The following is a 19,428-nucleotide window of genomic DNA, read 5'->3' on the forward strand; positions in this document are numbered from 1 at the left end:
TGCCTGTTCGCCAGTCCCCAGGCCCAATGCTGCCTCCGCCGCCGCCACTGAGCTGCCAGGCTGTTGGGATCACCAGCTCATCCCCACCCGCTGCCGCTGCTGCTGGGGCTTGAGGCGCTGATGAAGGGGAGCATGGCAGGGGATCCGGGTGCGGACAACCGGCTCCCCGCCTCCGATGGCAGCAGAGCTAGGTGTCCAGGGTGTCCGAGGCAGCCCCCCTCAGCGGCCACCAATCCAGCCGTTGAGAGGCGGGGGGGGGGGGGGGGAGGGGGCGGGAGTCCCGCGCCTCTCAATGGCCGGATATGCCACCCCGAGTCCCGCCCCCCAGCCTCCCACCGCCCAATCGTGGGCATAGCGGAGTGATGGTTATTTGCATATTGCCTTTTTATTATGAAGGATAAATAAATCCCAACAAAAATGGCTGCGGCCACGGAGCGAGCAGGAGGCTTGGATTTCCCCAGCAATGGAGGAAGCCAAACTTCCTGGGCGGCCCTGGCCTCCGCTCAAGGCTACAAAGTTTCAATTATAGAAGATAAATAAATCCCAGATACCAGGGCCTCCACTTGGGTCGCCGGGGGGGGAGGGGGGGTGGGGGGGCCAGCCTACAAACTACCACAGACCCCTTGCCCAGGCCACCCCATGCCCTAAGGGAACCCCCACCCTGATCCGGGACACCCTTCAGGGCAAACCAGCTGGCCCCCACCCTTGCACCAGGCCTCTATCCTATCTAATAAAAGAGCAATATGCAAATTGACCATCACTCCAACACACAAGATGGTTGCCCCCATGTGGTCAAAGATGGCTGCCCCCATGTGGCCACAAGATGGCCGCCACAAGATGGCCAGCAGGGGAGGGCAGTTGGGAGGGATCAGGCCTGCAGGGGAGGGCAGTTGTGGGCAATCAGGCCAGCAGGGTAGGGGGGAGAGAAGTTGGGGGTGATCAAGCCTGCAGGGGAGGGCAGTTAGGGGTGACCAGGCTGGCAGAGGAGGGAAGTTGGGGGCGACCGGGCCTGCAGGGAAGGGCAGTTGCGGGGGACCCAGGCCTGCAGGGGAGAGCAGCTGAGGGGGACCAGGCCTGCAGGGGAGGGCAGTTAGGGGTGACCAGGCCTGCAGGGGAGGGCAGTTATGGGCAATCAGGCTGGCAAGGGAGCAGTTAGGCATCAATCAGGCTGGCAGGGGAGTGGTTAGGGGGTGATCAGGCTGGCAGGCAGAAGTGGTTAGGGGCAATCAGGAAGGCAGGAAGGCAAGCAGTTGGGAGCCAGCAGTCCTGGATTGTGACAGGGATCCAGGGCTAAACGGGCAGTCGGACATCCCTCGAGGGGTCCCAGATTGGAGAGGGTGCAGGCTGGGCTGAGGGACACACACACACACACCCGTGCATGAATTTTGTGCACCAGGCCTCTAGTAGATAATAGATAAACTGATGAGTGTGTCTGTGTTCCAATAAAACCTTATGGAAGAAGAGATAACCAAAGAACTTACATACTTATATGCATAGCCCATGGACGCAGGCAATAGGGTAGTGAAGGCCTGTGGGGCGGTGAGGGGGTAAGAGCTGGGAGAAGGTGGGTAAAGGAGGGGAAATGGGAGATACCTGTAATACTATCAACAATAAAAAATATATTTAAAAAAACACATCTTATGGACACTGGGGAAAAACACTAAAGGTCAGAATGTTTAGATCTTTACTGTTCAAGGGGTATAAAATTTCATTTATGTCAGATGAGTAAATTCTAGAGATCCTATAATTAATAATACCATGTTGTGCATTTAAAATTTGTTAAGTTGGTACATATCAGGTTTAGTATTCTTACCACAAGAAAACATTTTTTTAAGAAAAAATGAGAGATCTTAAGCACTATGTGCGGGGAAAAGCTGAAATAGAATACAATATCCGGTGTCTTGTCAACAGTGGATGGAAATAACAAAAAAGCAAAGTACCAAGTTAATATACAAAAGTCAGTGTACTTCCTCTATTCTCAGGGGGAAAGGGGTGTGGGGGGTGCGGGAAGAGACGACAAAAATCATACACCTATGCATGAGGACAGTGGGGGGGTGGGTAAGGGCAGAGGGGGGGTGGGAACTGGGTGGAGGGGAGCTATGGGGGAAAAAAGAGGAACAATTGTAATAATCTGAACAATAAAGATTTATTTTTTTAAAAAGAATTGAAATCTTTTTTAAAAATAGCATTTATAATAGCACCCAAAAATACAACTGAATACATAGTTATAAATCTAACAAAATATGTACAAATCTATGTCCAGAAAACTATAAGACAGTACAGAAAGCAATCAAATAAAACCTGAATAGAAAGATGTTCTTTTTTTAAAAGGAGACTAAAAAGGGAACATATGTAATACTTTCAACAATAAAGATTTTAAAAATTTAAAAAAGAGCCTAAAAAACAAAATAAATGAACAAGCAGAACAGAAACAGACTCACAAATACGGAGAACATTTTGACGGTTGCCAGATGGGAGGGGGTTTGGGGAACTGGGAGATAAAGGTGAAGGAATTAAGAAGGACAAATTGGTAGTTACAGAATAGTCATGGAGATGTAAAGTCCAGCCCAGGGAATATAATCAATAATATTGCAATAATTATATATGCTGTCAGATGGATACAGGGTTTTTCTAGATGATCACTTAGTAAGTTATATAATATCTAATTACTGGGTTGTACACCTGAAACTAATATAATATTGTATGCCAACTGTCACTGAAAAATAAAAATTATTTTAAAAATTAAAGCAATGGAAAAGCTGCATAGCTTTATATCTAAAATAAATGAGTCCCACTCTGTACTAGCCAAGCCACACTCAGGTCTTCCTGACACCCCATAACCATGTGCCTTGCACCAAGTGAAAAATAAAGAATAAGCATCCAGCCCTAGCCAGTCTGGTTCAGTGGATAGAATGTCGGCCTACAGACCAAAGGGTTCCGTGTTCGATTTTCAGTTGCAGGCTCTTCCCCGGCCTCCAGGTCTGTGCAGGAGGCAACCAATCTATGTGTTTCTCTCACATCAATATGTCTGTCTTTCCCTCTCTCTCCCACTCTAAAAATAAAAGGAAAAATATCCTTGGGTGAGGATTAAAAAAAAAAAAAAAAAGAGCAAGCATCCAGCAAAAAAAAAAAAAAAAAAACACAAAACACACAAGTAAATAAAATATATCAGTGTCTAAAGTCGTATAGCTATTAGACAGGAAAGCCAATCTGAAGCTTTGCTGGCTCTGTGAAAGCTCATGGACCTATTTGTGCTCACGTAAAACTATCCCGGAAGAGAACCATCTGGGTTTGCAACAGAAGCTTAGAAGTAGGGTGATTAGATGTATAACTGGTTGAATTAGAGGTTGAATTAGTTTTAAACTGTTAATTCACAGGTTCTCATGAGGCAAGGCTTTCCTCAATGGATTTACCCACCACTCAGTTCCACACTAAACCAAACTTATAGATATATGGAACCCATCATGTCACTCTTATCTCCAGTCACAGAATGCGTGGTGTCCATCTGACTAGGTGTCCTCCTTTTCACTGCCCAAGCCATCAGGGCATTTGTGGTCTCTTGGACACTTCCCTGCAACTAACCTAGATGCAAATAGGTTCACCTTCTATTTGGATCATCTGTTCCTTTCAAATACTATAAAATGTTCTGAGTATACAATGCAGAGAATAGATACCGTTTATAAAAGCCCTAGCCAGTTTTGCTCAGTGGGTAGGGCGTCGGCCTGCGGATTGAAGGGTCCCAGGTTTGATTCCAGCCAAGGGCATATGCCTGGGTTGCGGGCTCGATCCCCAGTGTGGGGTGTGCAGGAAGCAGCCAATCAATGATTCTCTCTCATCATTGATGTTTCTCTCTCTCTCTCTCTCTCTCCCTTTCCCTCCCTCTCTGAAATCAATAAAATAAAAAATAAAAACACAATTACACATAGTGATTGCCTTTCCTTGCACTAAAGGAAAAAACATACACACCTGCAGCAACTTCACTAAATATGTGTTTCCTAACTATGCTTATTTTTAGGACAATATGTTCTTTTTCATGTCTTAAGTATGGCCAAGTTAAAGCCCACATTGCTTTGGCTATTGGAGATGTTAGTAAGTCACAGAAAAAGAATTTTTGATTGGTTTCATCCCATAAAATTTGTAAGGGAAACCTTTTCCTCCTCCTAGAATAGGAGTATTAATTCAATGATGCAATAATTAGATAATATTTTCTAGTATATTTATTTTTTCCTAAAGAAAAAACTGGTCTCATAATCCCCACCCTTCTGTCCCTCTCCACCAGTATTAGAATTATCAAAGGTTTATGTAATTGAATTCTTGGTTGTGCAGGGGCAGGAGGATGTATGGGTGATTCTAGCTCAGAAACTGGTTGGTCCACTGATGGAAACAAGGATTACAGAAGGGTCTTTTTGAGGGGAAGATAAGGTAAGAATCAGAAGCACAGGAGAGAAGTCTAGACTGGAATTATAAATTTTAAAGTTAGTCTACTAAAGAGGTGTTGAAATGGGCTCTAGACTTTATACACCACACACACACACACACACACACACACACACACACACACACAAAGCGTGTCCTTGGTTATGTAGGTGAGGCAAAGATTTCATTCTGATCAGAGTGCTGGACTGATTTGCAAGATGCTACCCTCTTCATTCACACATTTGTGCCCTACATGGAATAAAGTCAAATGCATGCAGTTGTGTTAATTCAATTATACTCATCCCAAGACTCAGGCATACCCGGGCACATCTGAGAGTGGAGGCTATGTACAACAGGGACCAAGGAGCTACCAGGAAAACAACCCAGGTTAATTGATGTGAGGTCCATTTCAGGATAACAAGCAGGTAAAAAAGGAAAGTTATCTATATATATAAAAGGCTAAGCGACCGTCCAACCAGTAGCTTTGATGCACAATGACCACCAGGGGGCAGACACTTCAACTGGTAGCTATGACACGCACTGACCACCAGGGGGCAGACACTCAACACAGGAGCTGCCAAGCTGCGGTGACTTGGCAGCAGCAGTTCTCGGGTGACGCACCCCGGAATCAGAGAGGAGGGAGCCCCATCCCAGGGTGCATCACCCAAGACCCGCCCTCTCACAATCCGGGACCCCTCAGGGGATGTTGGAGAGCCAGTTTAGGCCCTATCACCACAGGCCAGGCCGAGGGACCCCACCTGCCGGAGGGACCCTGCTCACTCCACAGACGCCCTTCGAGCTGTGGCACCGCCCCAGGTGCGGCCGGCCAGGGAGGGGGAAGGCTGGCTCCAGGGCATGTCTTGCCCATCTCGCCCAGTCCCGCCCCACCAGCCACCTTCTAGTTAATTTCCTTTCAATGTGCACAAATCCGAGCACCAGGGCACGAGTTTTTTAATAAAACTTGTGCCTGTCGCTCAGGTTACCCTGCCAGTCTTCAGGGACACATACCCCATATTCACAGTTGAGACAGGTTTATGAAAAAGAAAGAAACACAAATATCTCCATGGGGCTTTGAGAACACAGGTGGAGCCACACTGGGGCAATGGCTTTCTCAGAACAACCTCTGTGCAGAGGTGAACACCTTGAGCAAGAACCACTCGCAGTCTTGACATCAACTTTGCTGACACCTCACCCGTTCAGCAGGCATCCCTATTGGCAGTGGTGTCCCGACAGGTGAGGACATCAACACTGATGCTCCCAACACAGACCCAACGCATCAATACCAGGTGCTGGTTCATCGGGGAAAACAGACAAGACAGTAGTCTTATGTGAAGACAACAGTCCTGGGCACCTGGGAAGGTGGGAAATAGCAGGTGATAGCACTCTGAGCATTTATGAAGTTATTCAAATGGACCTCTCCAAAGCTATTTAGGAAGAATTTGAGAATCTGGAGTTTCTAGAGTTTGTAGAGGCAGAACCAGAGATATACTATTTTGTGACTTATTTTCATCTTAATTTTATCCCTAATCCAGTGTGACTTCAGAAATACAAGTAATGCTGAACAACAGGGTTATAAAAGTAGAGATAAAAAAAACATTTTTATATTTCCCACCATTTCCCCATGCATGAAGAATTATCTATATTCAATCACCCCTTACAATGCAGAAGTTTCTGATTTTTTTTTTCTCTGTAAAAATATAAGCCCAGCTGGTGTTGCTCAGTGGTTGATCATCGACCTATGAACCAGGAGATCAGGATTTGATTCCTGGTCAGGGCATATGTCTGGGCTGCGGACTGGATCCCCAGTAGGGGGCGTGCAGGAGGCAGCCGATCAATGATTCTCATCATTGATGTTTCTGTTTCTCTCTCCTTCTCCCTTCCTCTCTGAAATCAATAAAAATATTTTTAAATAAATAAATATAATTACAGCACAGTTCCCTTTTCAGACCCTGGCAGTGAGATTCTCACAGCAAATGCTTGTCTCTTAACTTCTCTTGTGTCATTTGGGCCTCTTTTGCTTTAAGATAGGAAAGAACAATCTTGTGGGATCCTACTTTTTAATTAATATTCATAGTGATCAAAAAAGACAGTTTTCTTGGAGAATTCAAGGTAAACTTGAGACACAATAGCGGGCACTGTTCCTACAGCTAATTGGAGGAACCTGGATGGTGCCCAGGTTTGAATCACAAAGAAGTAATTATTCTTTTCCCCTCACAGATAACTTTAGAAGCATTCCCTGACATTCATGAACTTTTCCCATTGGCATGAGAAATGCAGGAATGTGGCTCTGCCTGCCTTGCCTAGAGGAAGATCTGTTTCCCCAAAACTGAGTGCATTCGTTTAACCCCATTAAAAAAAAAAAAAAAAAGTTGAAAGTTTAGCTCAAGATTTGCTTTTGGGAGTAGAGGGATGGAATTTTATCAGATTGCGGGGAAAGTAATGGTACCTGCCAAAGAATCATATTGCTTTCTTTTTCTTTAAAAGAAAGAAAAACTTAGGCTGATTTTGCAGCAGGAAGCCTGCCCATATGACAAATTAGTCAAGATGAAATGCAGTGGTTTGGCCTTTCTGGACATTTAGTTCTAAGATTTTGAAAAATCTGGGGAAAACAAGAAATCTTATTGTTAAAGGAGAGAGTAAGTTAGAATAGTGGCAGCAACCCACTTATAAGAAAAGCTCACTTGCAAACAGGAAGAAAGTTTTGAAACAGGTTGCCTGTAAAACAGCCATTTAAAATAACTACAGGGAGCCGAAACTGGTGTGGCTCGGTGGATAGAGTGTCGGCCTGTGGACTGAAGGGTCCCAGGTTTGATTCCGGTCAAGGGCATGTACCTTGGTTGCGGGCACATCCCCAGTGGGGAGTGTGCAGGAGGCAGCTGATCGATGTTTCTGACTCTCTATCTCTTTTACCTTCCTCTCTGTAACAAATCAATAAAATACATTAAAAAAAATAAAATAAAATAACTACAGGGAGATCATCTAAAACCTGGAGAGAAAGAAAAAGGCCCCATAGCAGGAATGAAGAAACAGCGCAAGGAGCTAAGGGTCCTGTCAGCAGGTTTTACCCTCTGCTTCATTTTACCCAAATGTCAGGAGGAAGAGACCCAGGGGCCTCTAGCTGAGATAGTAAACAGAATCCCTACATCAGACCAGGATTAAAAACCTAGAGAGAAAAATTAGAAGCAGAAGAGAATCGGAAACGAGAAAGCAAGGTCAAGAATACAAGCGATGAGAACCAGGTCACCACGCCAAGATCAGGAATACTGAAAGTCAGAGGGAAGGGACAGAAAACCACCAAGTCCAAGCCACTTACTAAAAGAGGGCAAGCCCAGAGGCCAAGGAGTGACTGACTTAACACTAGGCTTTCAGACTTTTCCAAGAAACCCTAATGATAGAACAGAGTAGATTCATATCCACAACGATTCTGGAGGCATGGTGGGGGCAGCATTTGTAAATATCACATGACTTAACAAATTAATGGAAAATGTGCATTTTGCCCTATACGGTAGCTTTTTTCTTTTCCGTGTAAAGTTAATGTAACATCAGTTTCTCGCCACTGAGTACTAGTAAAATAGACTGCTCAAGAGGACACACCAGAATCAGCATAGGAATATGGAGTATCATTTTATCTCTCAAAAGTAAGTCTTTCATTAAGTGCAGGAGCAAACAAGATTTCATATTGCATCAGAAAAAAAAAGTCAATAAGCAATCATTTAATTCCCACAGTATACACAGCACTTAGGGGATTACAACTTGGAATTCAAACTAACCTTCTTTGATGAGGTTTTGTTTTGCTTTGTTTTGTCTTGTTTTGTTTTGTTGCTTTCCTCCCTCCTCACACTAGAGCTCCACCAGGTAGTTCTCATTCTTCATCAATAGGTAAATTGCAAGAAGTAGAAAATCTAACTGGAAAAAAACCTACATAACCATGAACTGGGATGAAAGGCAATATGTGGTATTTTGCTCTTTGTGTTCCAAATTGAGAAACATCTGTTCTTGCCATTGTGTCCATCTGATTTGTCTTCTAGAACTGCAAGTCCCATCCATCTCTCTTACTAAATCAGAGAAAATGGGGCAAAGTCTGGGCAGGAGATAAAGGGGACCTGTGATTGGACTGTATACCGTTTCCAAATTCTCATCTCAAGAACAAATTAAGTCCAGGTGGGAATAATTTAAACTATTTATTTATATCATACTTTAAAATATGGAGCCAGCTGGAAAGAGGGCAGCTTGAAGTCAGCATGCCCCCTAATGTCACCTTCTAAAGCAGTATAACAATGAGAGCAGACAAGGCAATATGAATTGCTATAACTCTTAGAGAAGGTAATCTGCCATTCCCTATTAAAAAGTAAAATGTGCCTACACTGAACTCAGGAACCCCACTTGGAGTAATGCAGCAGTCCATAAAGATATACATGCTCATGCTTTGATTGCTGGTTATTGGTAATGGTTTACGTATTGGGAAAAGAAAAGCTAACTAAAGACACATGCATTGTGTTTAGATTGATGGGAAGTGATGCTTTTTAAGAAAAAAGATACAGTAAAAAGGTATCTAACTTGCATTTTTCATCTAACACCCCAAAGCAAAATGGGCATCAATAGATATTGAGTATAATGGACCTTTTTAAAAGGTTTAATAAGCTTCCTGATGAATCACTCCCATTAGCTGTTACATTTTAAAATCATCATTAGTTTTCACAACAACCACTGTTTTATGACTCATGTAATTATCTAAACATTGTTTCTGAAACATTTGAAATAACTGAGCTCTATAAAGTGTCTATATGTGTGTAGAAAAGTCAAGTTTATTAGCTCTAGAAAGATTCTTGCCTTTTTCACCTTCCATGTTACCAGCTTGAGAACAAAGCTGAAATGCACTTGTTTTTCAGATTCTCCTTAGCCTTGAAAATCTACCTAGACAGAACCTTATTGTTTAGTGCTTAACTTTCATTCTTAAAAATAAATCCATATTTCTGATCTCATATTTCTTCTAAGATGAGATGCGGGTATGCACTTATTGTATAATGTCTATCGAATGGCTAAATAAATTGTGATACCTAATTAATATGAAATATTGCACAGCTTTATTTTTTAAATGTTTGATCTATATTTATCATCCTGAAGAGAAACCTACATTATATAAAATGAGAAATTTGCTGAATGTCTTCAGCAATGAAAAATGAGCCTCAAAACAGTTCCAATATAATATATAATCTGTACATTGTAATCCTAGTTAAAAAAAAAAAACTGTGTGTGTGTGTGTGTGTGTGTGTGTGTGTGTGTGTGTGTGTGTAAGAAGAGAAAGAAATGGAAACATTTATTCTAGGTCATTAAGGGGGTAGGGTATCATGAAATTTTTCTTTATACGTTTTAGATTGTTTAAATAGCCATAATGATCATAAATTACCCTTGTTAATAACAACAAAATCAAGAGGAAATAAAAGTAAAAAAGGAAATTGGATGAAGGGGGAAGTATAGATGGTACTAATAAGTTCTTTCAAAGTTTTAAATGCCAATAATTTATTTCTAGTAACTTAAATTATTTCCTTGTTTTTAGTATTTTTTTCCTTTGGTTAATTCTTTCCACCTTCAATTCATCTTCCAGAAATATTTTTGATAAATTAGAGTTATCTAATTTAACTAGCAGTTAATAGTTTTATAAATTGCATCTATATACATAGTCAGGAATAATCTATCATTAAACAAAGATGTGTAAAAAGGAAGAGCTAACTAGTATGCAAAGTTTATTCAAATGTTTGATGTGAAAGAGGGAACTTGAAAAACCAATATGGAAACATAGATCTTTGACTTCAAAAAGTTCATCTATAACTTGCCAATGCCTTCAGACAGATCAATATGGGAATATACACTGAGTGGCCAGATTATTATGATCTCTGAACGCATAATAATCTGGCCACTCAGTGTGTGTGTGTGTGTGTGTGTGTGTGTGTGTGTGTGTGTATATATATATATATATATATATATATATATATATATATATATATATCCTACCTAATAAAAGAGTAATATGCAAATTGACCACACCTTCGCTACACCCAAGCCACACCCACCAGCCAATCAGGGTGAGTATGCAAATTAACCCAACCAAGATGGCAGTTAGTTTGCATATCAAGACAGTGTAGGAAGAAGCCAAGCGCTGCAGAAGGGAGAGAAGCTGCGGAGAAGCAAGCAGGCGGGGCGGCAGAGAAGGAAGGCAAGCAGGTGGGGCCAGCGGAGAAGGGAGGCAAACAGGCGGGGCTGGGGAGAGCGCAACAGGAAGCCCTATTGCAGGAATCTTCCTGCAATGGGCTACTAGTGTGTGTGTATGTGTGTGTGTGTGTGTGTGTGTGTGTATGTATGTATGTATGTATGTATATATGTATTAGAGGCCCAGTGCATGAATTCTTGCATGGGTGGGGTCTGGCCAGCCTGGCCAGGGGGAGGGGACATAGGCGGTTGGCTGGCCTGCCTACTGGTCGAAATCCTGGTCAAGGGGACAATTTGCATATTAGCCTTTTATTATATAGGATATACACTGAGTGGCCAGATTATTATGCATTCAGAGATCATAATAATCTGGCCACTCAGTGTATACCAAACTGCTGAGATTCATCAAGTACAATCACTCTCCGAAGTTCAAATAGGTATATATATAAATGTGTCCCTTAGTAAAAGCATCAAATAATATTTTGATAGGATTGTAGAGAAAGGTGGCATCTACCTAAAGTACCAGAGCTTAAATGTGTGCTCTTTGGAAGACTGACCTTGAAACTGGAAAGAGGACATTAGAATAAGAGAGGGCAAAGGTGCCCCACAACTTTCAGCACCCTGCAGTTTATACATGCCTGTGTGTATAAAGGTTAGGCAGACTCAAGCATAATCCTGACACGGCTGCTCTGGGAGCCTGAGGTTATGGAGTGTTGATAAGGGCAGGGAGAGCAATCTTAGCCACAGGCTAGCTGATAACTATGACCTTGGGCCAAAGTACTCTAGACATCTGAAAGGGAATTTCTGCATCCTCCCAGACCCTAATTCCTTTCTATTGAGTAGAAAATGCAAGACAATGTGAATATGTAACTATAAGGTTTGACCATAACTATGTGACTTGACCAAAAGGAGCAGGACCAAAGACAGATCAACATTACCAGGGGCTCTCTGGAGCCTCCAGCCTCAAGTTTACTCTTTTTTCCTAAGTCAAATTCCTTCCCTTCATGACCTCCTTCTGCAACAGATCCTTCCAAGAACTTTCTTCAAGGGGGGCTAAGTAGACCACATTGAGATAGCATTGGTTAATAAAATTAGGTAAATTTCAAGTGTAAAATTCTATAATACATCATCTGTACATTGTATTGTGTGTTCACCACCCAAAGCCACGTCTCCTTCTATTGCCATTTATCCCCTCTTTACCCTCTTCTACCTGCCCCCAACCCCTTTCCTCCTGATAATCACTGTACTGCTGTCTGTGTCTATAAGGTTTTTTACTGTTTGGTTTTATTGTTTGTTTGTTTGTTTGTTTGTTTTTGCTTAATCCCTTCACCTAATTCACCCAGTCCTCCAAACCGCCCCCTCCCCCAACAACTGTCAGTCTGTTGTCTGTATCTGTAAGTCTATTTCTATTTTGTTTGTTTGTTTTGTTTTGTTCTTTAGATTCCACATAGAAGTGAAATCATAGCACAGTTTTGACTGCTGATGATAATTTTGAGCTAACTCAAATCATCTCATTGTCCCTAGTGCTTCCCACTTTGCAATGCTGCCATCATCCCCTCATACAATTGTCTGTATTTTTTGCTCAGGATCACCACCCCAACTTCCAGTTGGGGTAGGAGAGTTCTCATACCCCTGAAAGAGCCCAAATCACAGTCACACATCCCTGTCCCCATAAAGTGTTCAGTCTCTGACAACTCAGGATGCATGTCAGGGGATTCAGGAAATATCCCATGGCCCCATTAACCTCCATCCTACAGTAGCCAAAACTAGTTTCCAGGGAAGTGCGTGAGGAGGAGCACCCTAAGCCCCCACAGTTGGGTTACAGAAACCACAGGAAGAGCTATCCCACCACCCAACACATAACTGTTAGAAAAGGTGGCTTGAGATAAATGTGGTGGCCTGACTTACGCTCCATTTACTCATTAAAATGAGTTCTACCACTTGATGAGCAAGGCCCACATTCTTAACTGGCTCTACCACCCTAACAACTCAAGTTGGAAACTGCTTGCTAGTCCACTTCTTCTTCTCTTTGGTAAGGAGAACGCTGACTTGAGTTTTTACTTCAACTTTCCATGGACAGCAAACATCTTGAGCTGTTTCTATACTAGGAAAGGGGTGATGTTGGTTTTGATTTCCTGCCCCATACTTTGTGACATTCCCCAAGAATATGTGTGAATATTCACAACTGACAAATTTGGGCATATATAAAATCCTTGCCCATGTGTGGTTCATACTTTCCTCTCCTCTGCAATGGGAGCTGTCAAAAACAAATTAAGTAATTAAATAATGTTGCTGCAGCTGTGTGTATCCTTCATTACATTATATGACTGTAGCTAAAGGATGACTCTCTCCTGCCTAGCTGTTAAAATATTTATAATGGAAGGTGTGTTGTCAGGGCATGTTCTACTGTTGCCAGAAAAAACAAAAAAGTAAATGAAAATGACGTTGATGGCATGGCATGACTGCACGCAGAGCTCGTGTGTGTGTGTGTGTGTGTGTGTGTGTGTGTGTGTGTGTGTGTAGTACATGCTCTGTTGTAAAAGTTACTCTGGTTACCTGTTTTTTAAATTAATTTTTAAAAGGCCATAAAAATAGAAGCAGAGGGTTTGTCAATTTTCTAATGATTCAATAAATAAAATATCTTTAGAACAAACAGTAGGATTTACTGACCACAATTTATCATTTCTTTTAAAAATTAGTACTCTCCATTGAAAAAATTGTATAAATAAATAACAAGTATTTATCCAAGAAAATAACACCTTCAAGAAAATAACATCTCCAAGGTGTTTGTTTACCTTTTGTTGTTGATGTATGTATGAAAGAAAAGAGTAAAGAAGGAAAAAGGAATTAAAAATGGTTGATCATTCTAGAATGTCTTGCTTTAAAAATCTCACATTAGCCTTTGGACACTGGTATCCTTAAAATCCTTAATTTTAGCGATATTAGTAAGAATGAGGGAAGAAAACTTATCATTTCAAAGTTTGTGCCTACTTCCTTAGGGAAATATCTACATCTTGAAGTAGGTAATTTTCAACACATTGGATTTTCATAACTCTAAGAATGCATATGTTTAATGGAAATACCAGGCAAAGGCATCTGAATAAAAGAGAAGTTGTTACATATGTATCATATATTAACCTTATATTAAATGTTTAAGATAATACCCTAGTAGCTTATTTAAAAAATATATCATACTTAGACTGTTAGAGCTTCAACTGAAAGCAACAAAAATTTAAGCCAAAGAATTAAAGGACAACAAAGATACACCAAGAAACAGGACAGAGCTAAATGAGTATAAACAAAAAAATCTCTAAGACCAATAGGACATTCAAGAACAGGAATTTATTTTGTTGTCATGGAGGAGACATCTTCTCATTATAAACATTTAGAAGTAATAAGTGAATCTTAGCCAAATCAACCACAAAAAATTAACACATACCTATGCTGGAAAAAAAAAAATCCCCTTGTGCCAGATAAACAGAGAAATCAAGGCCAGAGTAGAGAGGTGACACAACAGAACTTTCCACCTCAATCACAGGTACTAGAGGTTCAGGACCAGATTCTAATGCCTCTGTGAGGACAGAACATAGAGTGTCTGCAAAGGGCCAAAGAGCTGTAATTGAATATCCCATGTAAAGCATGGAGCCATGAAAAACTATGTCCACCATGAAAAAACTAAAATATTCCTCCTACCTGACTGCGGAAGCACTTAATAAGCTTGCCACCTCTCCAGGGCCTTGGGTTAAAAATAAATCACCTGTGAGAAATCAAAACTCCCAGTACCCACTACCATGGGTATAGGGTTTAAGTGTGTAACACTTCCATGATTAACCATAAACCATGCAGTTGATATAAAATGTATTCTGAAAGCACTCTTAGCATTCAAGAAAATGTGAAACTGCTCTTTGGGGATACTTTAGAAAGGAAGGAGGAACAAGGATTTAAGAAACTTGCAAGGGGGTGGTGGTGGGGGAGCCCCATTGTTGAAAATCATTTATAAACCCAATAAGAAATCAAGACACTGTAAGGGAAATTCAGAAAATTCAATCAACAGGAAAATTCTCACTCCCAAAATCTGGGTTATGCACAGTATGAAAGAGACTACAGCCCTAACCAGTTTGGCTCAGTGGATAGAGCGTTGGCCTGCGGACTGAAGGGTCCCCAGGTTCGATTCCAGTCAAGGGCATGTACCTTGGTTGCGGGCATATCCCCAGTAGGGGGTATGCAGGAAGCAGCTGATCAATGTTTCTAACTCTCTCTCTCTCTCTCTCTCTCCCTTCCTCTCTGTAAAAAATCAATAAAATATATTTTTTTTAAAAAGAGAGACTACAAGTAAATTTATTTAAAATTACTGAGATAGAGCTTCCAGTCAAGATGGTGAAGTAGGTAAATGTAGTACTTGAATCCTCCCACAACCACATCAAAATTACAACTAAAGTACAAGCAACCATCATTCAGAACCACCTGAAACCTACCTGAACAGAAATCCTACAACTAAGGATATAAAGAAGCAGCCACATTGAAACTGGTAGGAGGAGCAAAGACAGGGAATGGATTGGTCTTACACCCATGAGGGGCGGATAAAAATGGAGAGGGATATATGGGCTGTGGAGATCCCTTTGAGAAGCAAGGGGTTCAAGCCTCACTCCAGGCCCTCCTGCCTGGGGTTCCATGCCAGGAAGTGAAGTCCCCATACTCCTTGTTGTAAAAACCAGTGGGGATTGTGGCTGAGTGAGACAGAGGGAAGCTTAAGTCCCTGGTGTTCCTCTTTAAGGGCTTGCCCACAGACTTACTCATACTCATTCGCTTTGAGCTCGAGCACTAGGGCAGCAGTTCAAAGGGTGCCAGAGACATATGGGGAGGAACTGAATTGTCTGGCATCAAGGTGGGAAGTGGAGGAGCAGCTTTCTCCCAGACAGAAGTACTGGCAGAGACAATTGTTCCTTTTAACCCTCTCCCCCACCACCAAGCCACCAGGAGGGTGCAATATTCGAGTCTCCATCAACCTGGCTACCAATGTTCACCCCTCCCTGGTGATTCCCTGAGACCCCACCCCACCCCACCCAGTTTTGGGGGCTCACCCAAGCTGTTTCCAGTGGTTTTTCCATATGAATGCCTGTCTTGGATCATGCTTCAGACTTCCCTAAAAGCTCTCAAACAAGCAGCATCTGGCCTTTGCATGCCCATACCTCTTGCTAAATAGCCCCAGGCCCAGCACTAGCTGCAGCTGGCTTTGGTTCGAAGCTTAGCCTCTTCTGGGCACCTCCAAGCCCAACACAAGTTGCAGCCATCTGCAGATCACTTTATAGCTCATGCTGGGTGGCCCCAGGCAGCAGCTGACCTTGGCCTGCCCCTCCTGGGAGGCCCCAGAGCCAGCACACCTTGGGGACAGCTATAGACCATGTAGAAGTACCAACCACCTCCACAAGTGACACACTCCAAGGGCAGGCTCTTCCATCTTTATCACAATAGTCTTTCCCTCTGGCCTTCTCCCTTTCTCCAAACCTTCTCTACTTCCCCAGACCTTTAAAACTCAACCTTTTCCATCACATCCTCGTGTTGGGGATTTGAGAGACACCATTAAGTCAGTCCAGTTCCCTTCTTCACCTCTAGATCAATTGCAAAATAAAAGTAAAGCAGGTGGGAGTGCCTTATCCTTTTTAAGGAATAAAGCTGCCTTTCCCAAAGTCTTATATTTAAGATATTTTCTGAATATAGCAGCCAAAGACACTTGAATGATTCTGTCACTGTAGCTATACTTTAAGAATGGCCAACAGTTCGTCTATCTCACAAAGCAAGTCACATGAGAGTGATTAGTGATTAACTGAGCGGTTGGATTGAAATTCTCCATCCAAGCCCATTGACCTAAAACAAGCACAGCACACATGCTGACTTGTTAGAGAGAGAGAGAGAGAGAGAGAGAGAGAGAGAGAGAGAGAGAGAGAGAGGAGGCCTAAAGGTGACAGTAAGAAAGAGGAAAACAACAAAAAACAGTTCACTTACTTTTGAACCCAGATTGACCCTGAAAATATTAACATATTATTGGAATTGGACATTTACCAAAATCTGTCAGATGAAAGAAAGGAGGAAATAAATTGAATCCCAAACAGCACAGATATTTTTCTCTTTTTTCAAAAGGGTGGAGGGCAGAATTGCTGATTGGTACTGAATTTCTGTATCGTTTTTCTCTAAAACACTTTTGGCCAAATGAGAAAGATCTCTACTCCTGCAGAGAAGATTCTTTCCAGCCACAGGTATTAATGCACATAAAAGGTTAGTGCTTTAGCATTTTATCTGGAGAGAAAAGGCATAAACAAAGAAAAAATATTAAATTTTTAAAAAGGAGATTTAAACACCTGCTAAACAAATACAGGAGTCATAAGAAGGCCTAGAGCTAATGTCAAAAGAATTGTATTCCAAAGAAATGCTAAAAAGATGGCCTGATAATATTACACTAAAGCGTTGGTTTCCAAACCAGAAGATAAGCGAAGACAAAGAAAAGAGCCCCACATAAGTCTAACCGAACTGGTAAAGGATGAGCAAAGCATCGCATAAACCCACAGTTTCAGATGGGGTGGAGGTGGGGAGGTGCCTCATTCGCTCAGCCCACAGCCCTGTTGCTAAGGAAGAATCACACTGTGGGAGAGAGTCAGGAGAGACAGGAGAGAACAGGAGGCATCCTACCTCTGCTAAGTCAGCTGTGGAGACAGCTGAGGACACACATTGGCAACTCTGGAATGGGAGCTGCTGGGAAGAAGAATGCATCCCAGCTCCCACTCTGCAGCCACATTAAAGGTTTCAAGGATTAGCAAAAATGTCCAACCCATTGTTCAAGTAATTCTGGATATCCAAATCTAAACTAGTTGATGAGTTCATTCAGGCCAGTGTTTTGTGGACTTGATACAAAATTCACGTGTGGTTTTTTGGTCAGGGAAGCAAAACAATAGTCTTTATGCAGCACCCTAGTCAACATTTCCCAATGGCAGTAAAGCAATTCTATAACTCTGCTAATTCTTTAACATAAAATCATGATTGTCAAAACCAAATCACAGTCCCAGAATTCTTTCTTTCTAGATAAAATCAAATATTGGTTATCTGTACTGTAGTATCCAGCCTATGCACTTATTTGCGATCCTAGAAATCAAAGCATAGATGCACTGCTCCCTCTACTGGCTTTGCAACTGCAGTTAAGGATGAGTTCAGAAAACCCCTTAGCTAGATTCCTTTCTCCAATGAATGAAAAATATAACAGTGCAAGTTTCTTAAAGTAAACCTTAACTAAAGATTTACAAAACCTTTAGCAAGCATCACATTAAAGAGTTAACATAAACATGTTTAAGCCCTTACAAATAAATGTTATTCTTTATTTTTGTTGACCTTTGCTGGAACTATTGAAATTTTCTGATCTTGACTACCCTGAGAATTAAGGACTAGAAAGAAATTTTTAAAAGGAAAATAATAATGAAGCCATTTTAGATGTTTTAAAGAAACATTTTCATGCATTCCCTATTATCTCTCTTCTCAGTACTTGCAGAACCTTTGCCACCCATTCTTCCATAACTGAAATGCAATAATGCATGTAGTGTCCTTATACCTCTATTTTCTCTGAACTTCCAGAAGAAAGTACAGCTATAGAGATTTTATTAGGTAAAATTGAAAACCATGTGGTATTTCCTGGTTCTTGAAAATTAATAAAAAATAATGGCAATGATCTATACCAGCAGTTGAAATAACCTTACTGGAGCCAATTGTTACTCAGATGGCTTAATGGCTGTTTCCTCCTCACTAATAAGTTAGCAAATGGTCCAAATTTGACATTCCTGATTCTCTCTCTCAAGTTCCCAGTGCCATCCTGAACTGTTTATTAATGTGAATTCTTCAAATTCACTCATTTGGTCATTTGACAAATATTTATAATGTAAGGATAAAGAGAGTTGGATTCCTATATTAACATCAGACAAAATAGATGTTAAGACAGAGAAGATTTTATGATGATCAACATACAAAAATAAATTAAAATTTTAATTTTTGATAGTATCAAAAGAATAAAATACTTAGGAATACATTTAATAAAATAAGTGTAAGAATTACACATTGAAAACTGCAAAAGCATCATTTAACAAACTTAAAGAAGACCTAAAGAAATTGAAACACATCCTACTAGTATATTCATGAAGGATGGGATAGGGACACAGAACATCAGGAAAGTTTTTATAAAAGTACTAGAGGCCCGGTGCATGAAATTCATGCATTGGGGGGGGGGGGGATGTCCCTCAGCCCAGCCTACACCCTCTCCAATCTGGGACCCTTCTAGGGATGTCTGACTGCCTGTTTAGGCCCGATCCTATCGGTGACCAGGCCTGCAGGGATCGGGCCTAAACAGGCAGTGGGACATCTCTCTCACAATCCAGGACTGCTGGCTCCCAACTGCTCGCCTGCCTGCCTTCCTGATTGCCCCTAACCATTTCTGCCTGCCAGCCTGATCACCCCCTAACCACTCCCCTGCCAGCCTGGTCACCCCTAACTGCCCTCCCCTGCAGGCCTGGTCACCCCTAACTGCCCTCCACTGCAGGCCTGGTCACCCCAACTGCCCTCCACTGCAGGCCTGGTCACCCCAACTGCTCTCCCCTGCAGGCCTGGGTCCCCCCCAACTGCCCTTCCCTGCAGGCCTGGTCAACCTCAACTTCCCTCCTCTGCTGGCCTGGTCACCCCCAACTGCCCTCCCCTGCTGGCCATCTTGTGGCAGCCATCTTGTGTCCACATGGGGGCAGCCATCTTTGACCACATGGGGGCAGCCATCTTGTG

This window comes from Cnephaeus nilssonii (assembly GCF_951640355.1).
Source record: "Cnephaeus nilssonii genome assembly, chromosome: 14".
NCBI lineage: Eukaryota > Metazoa > Chordata > Mammalia > Chiroptera > Vespertilionidae > Cnephaeus > Cnephaeus nilssonii.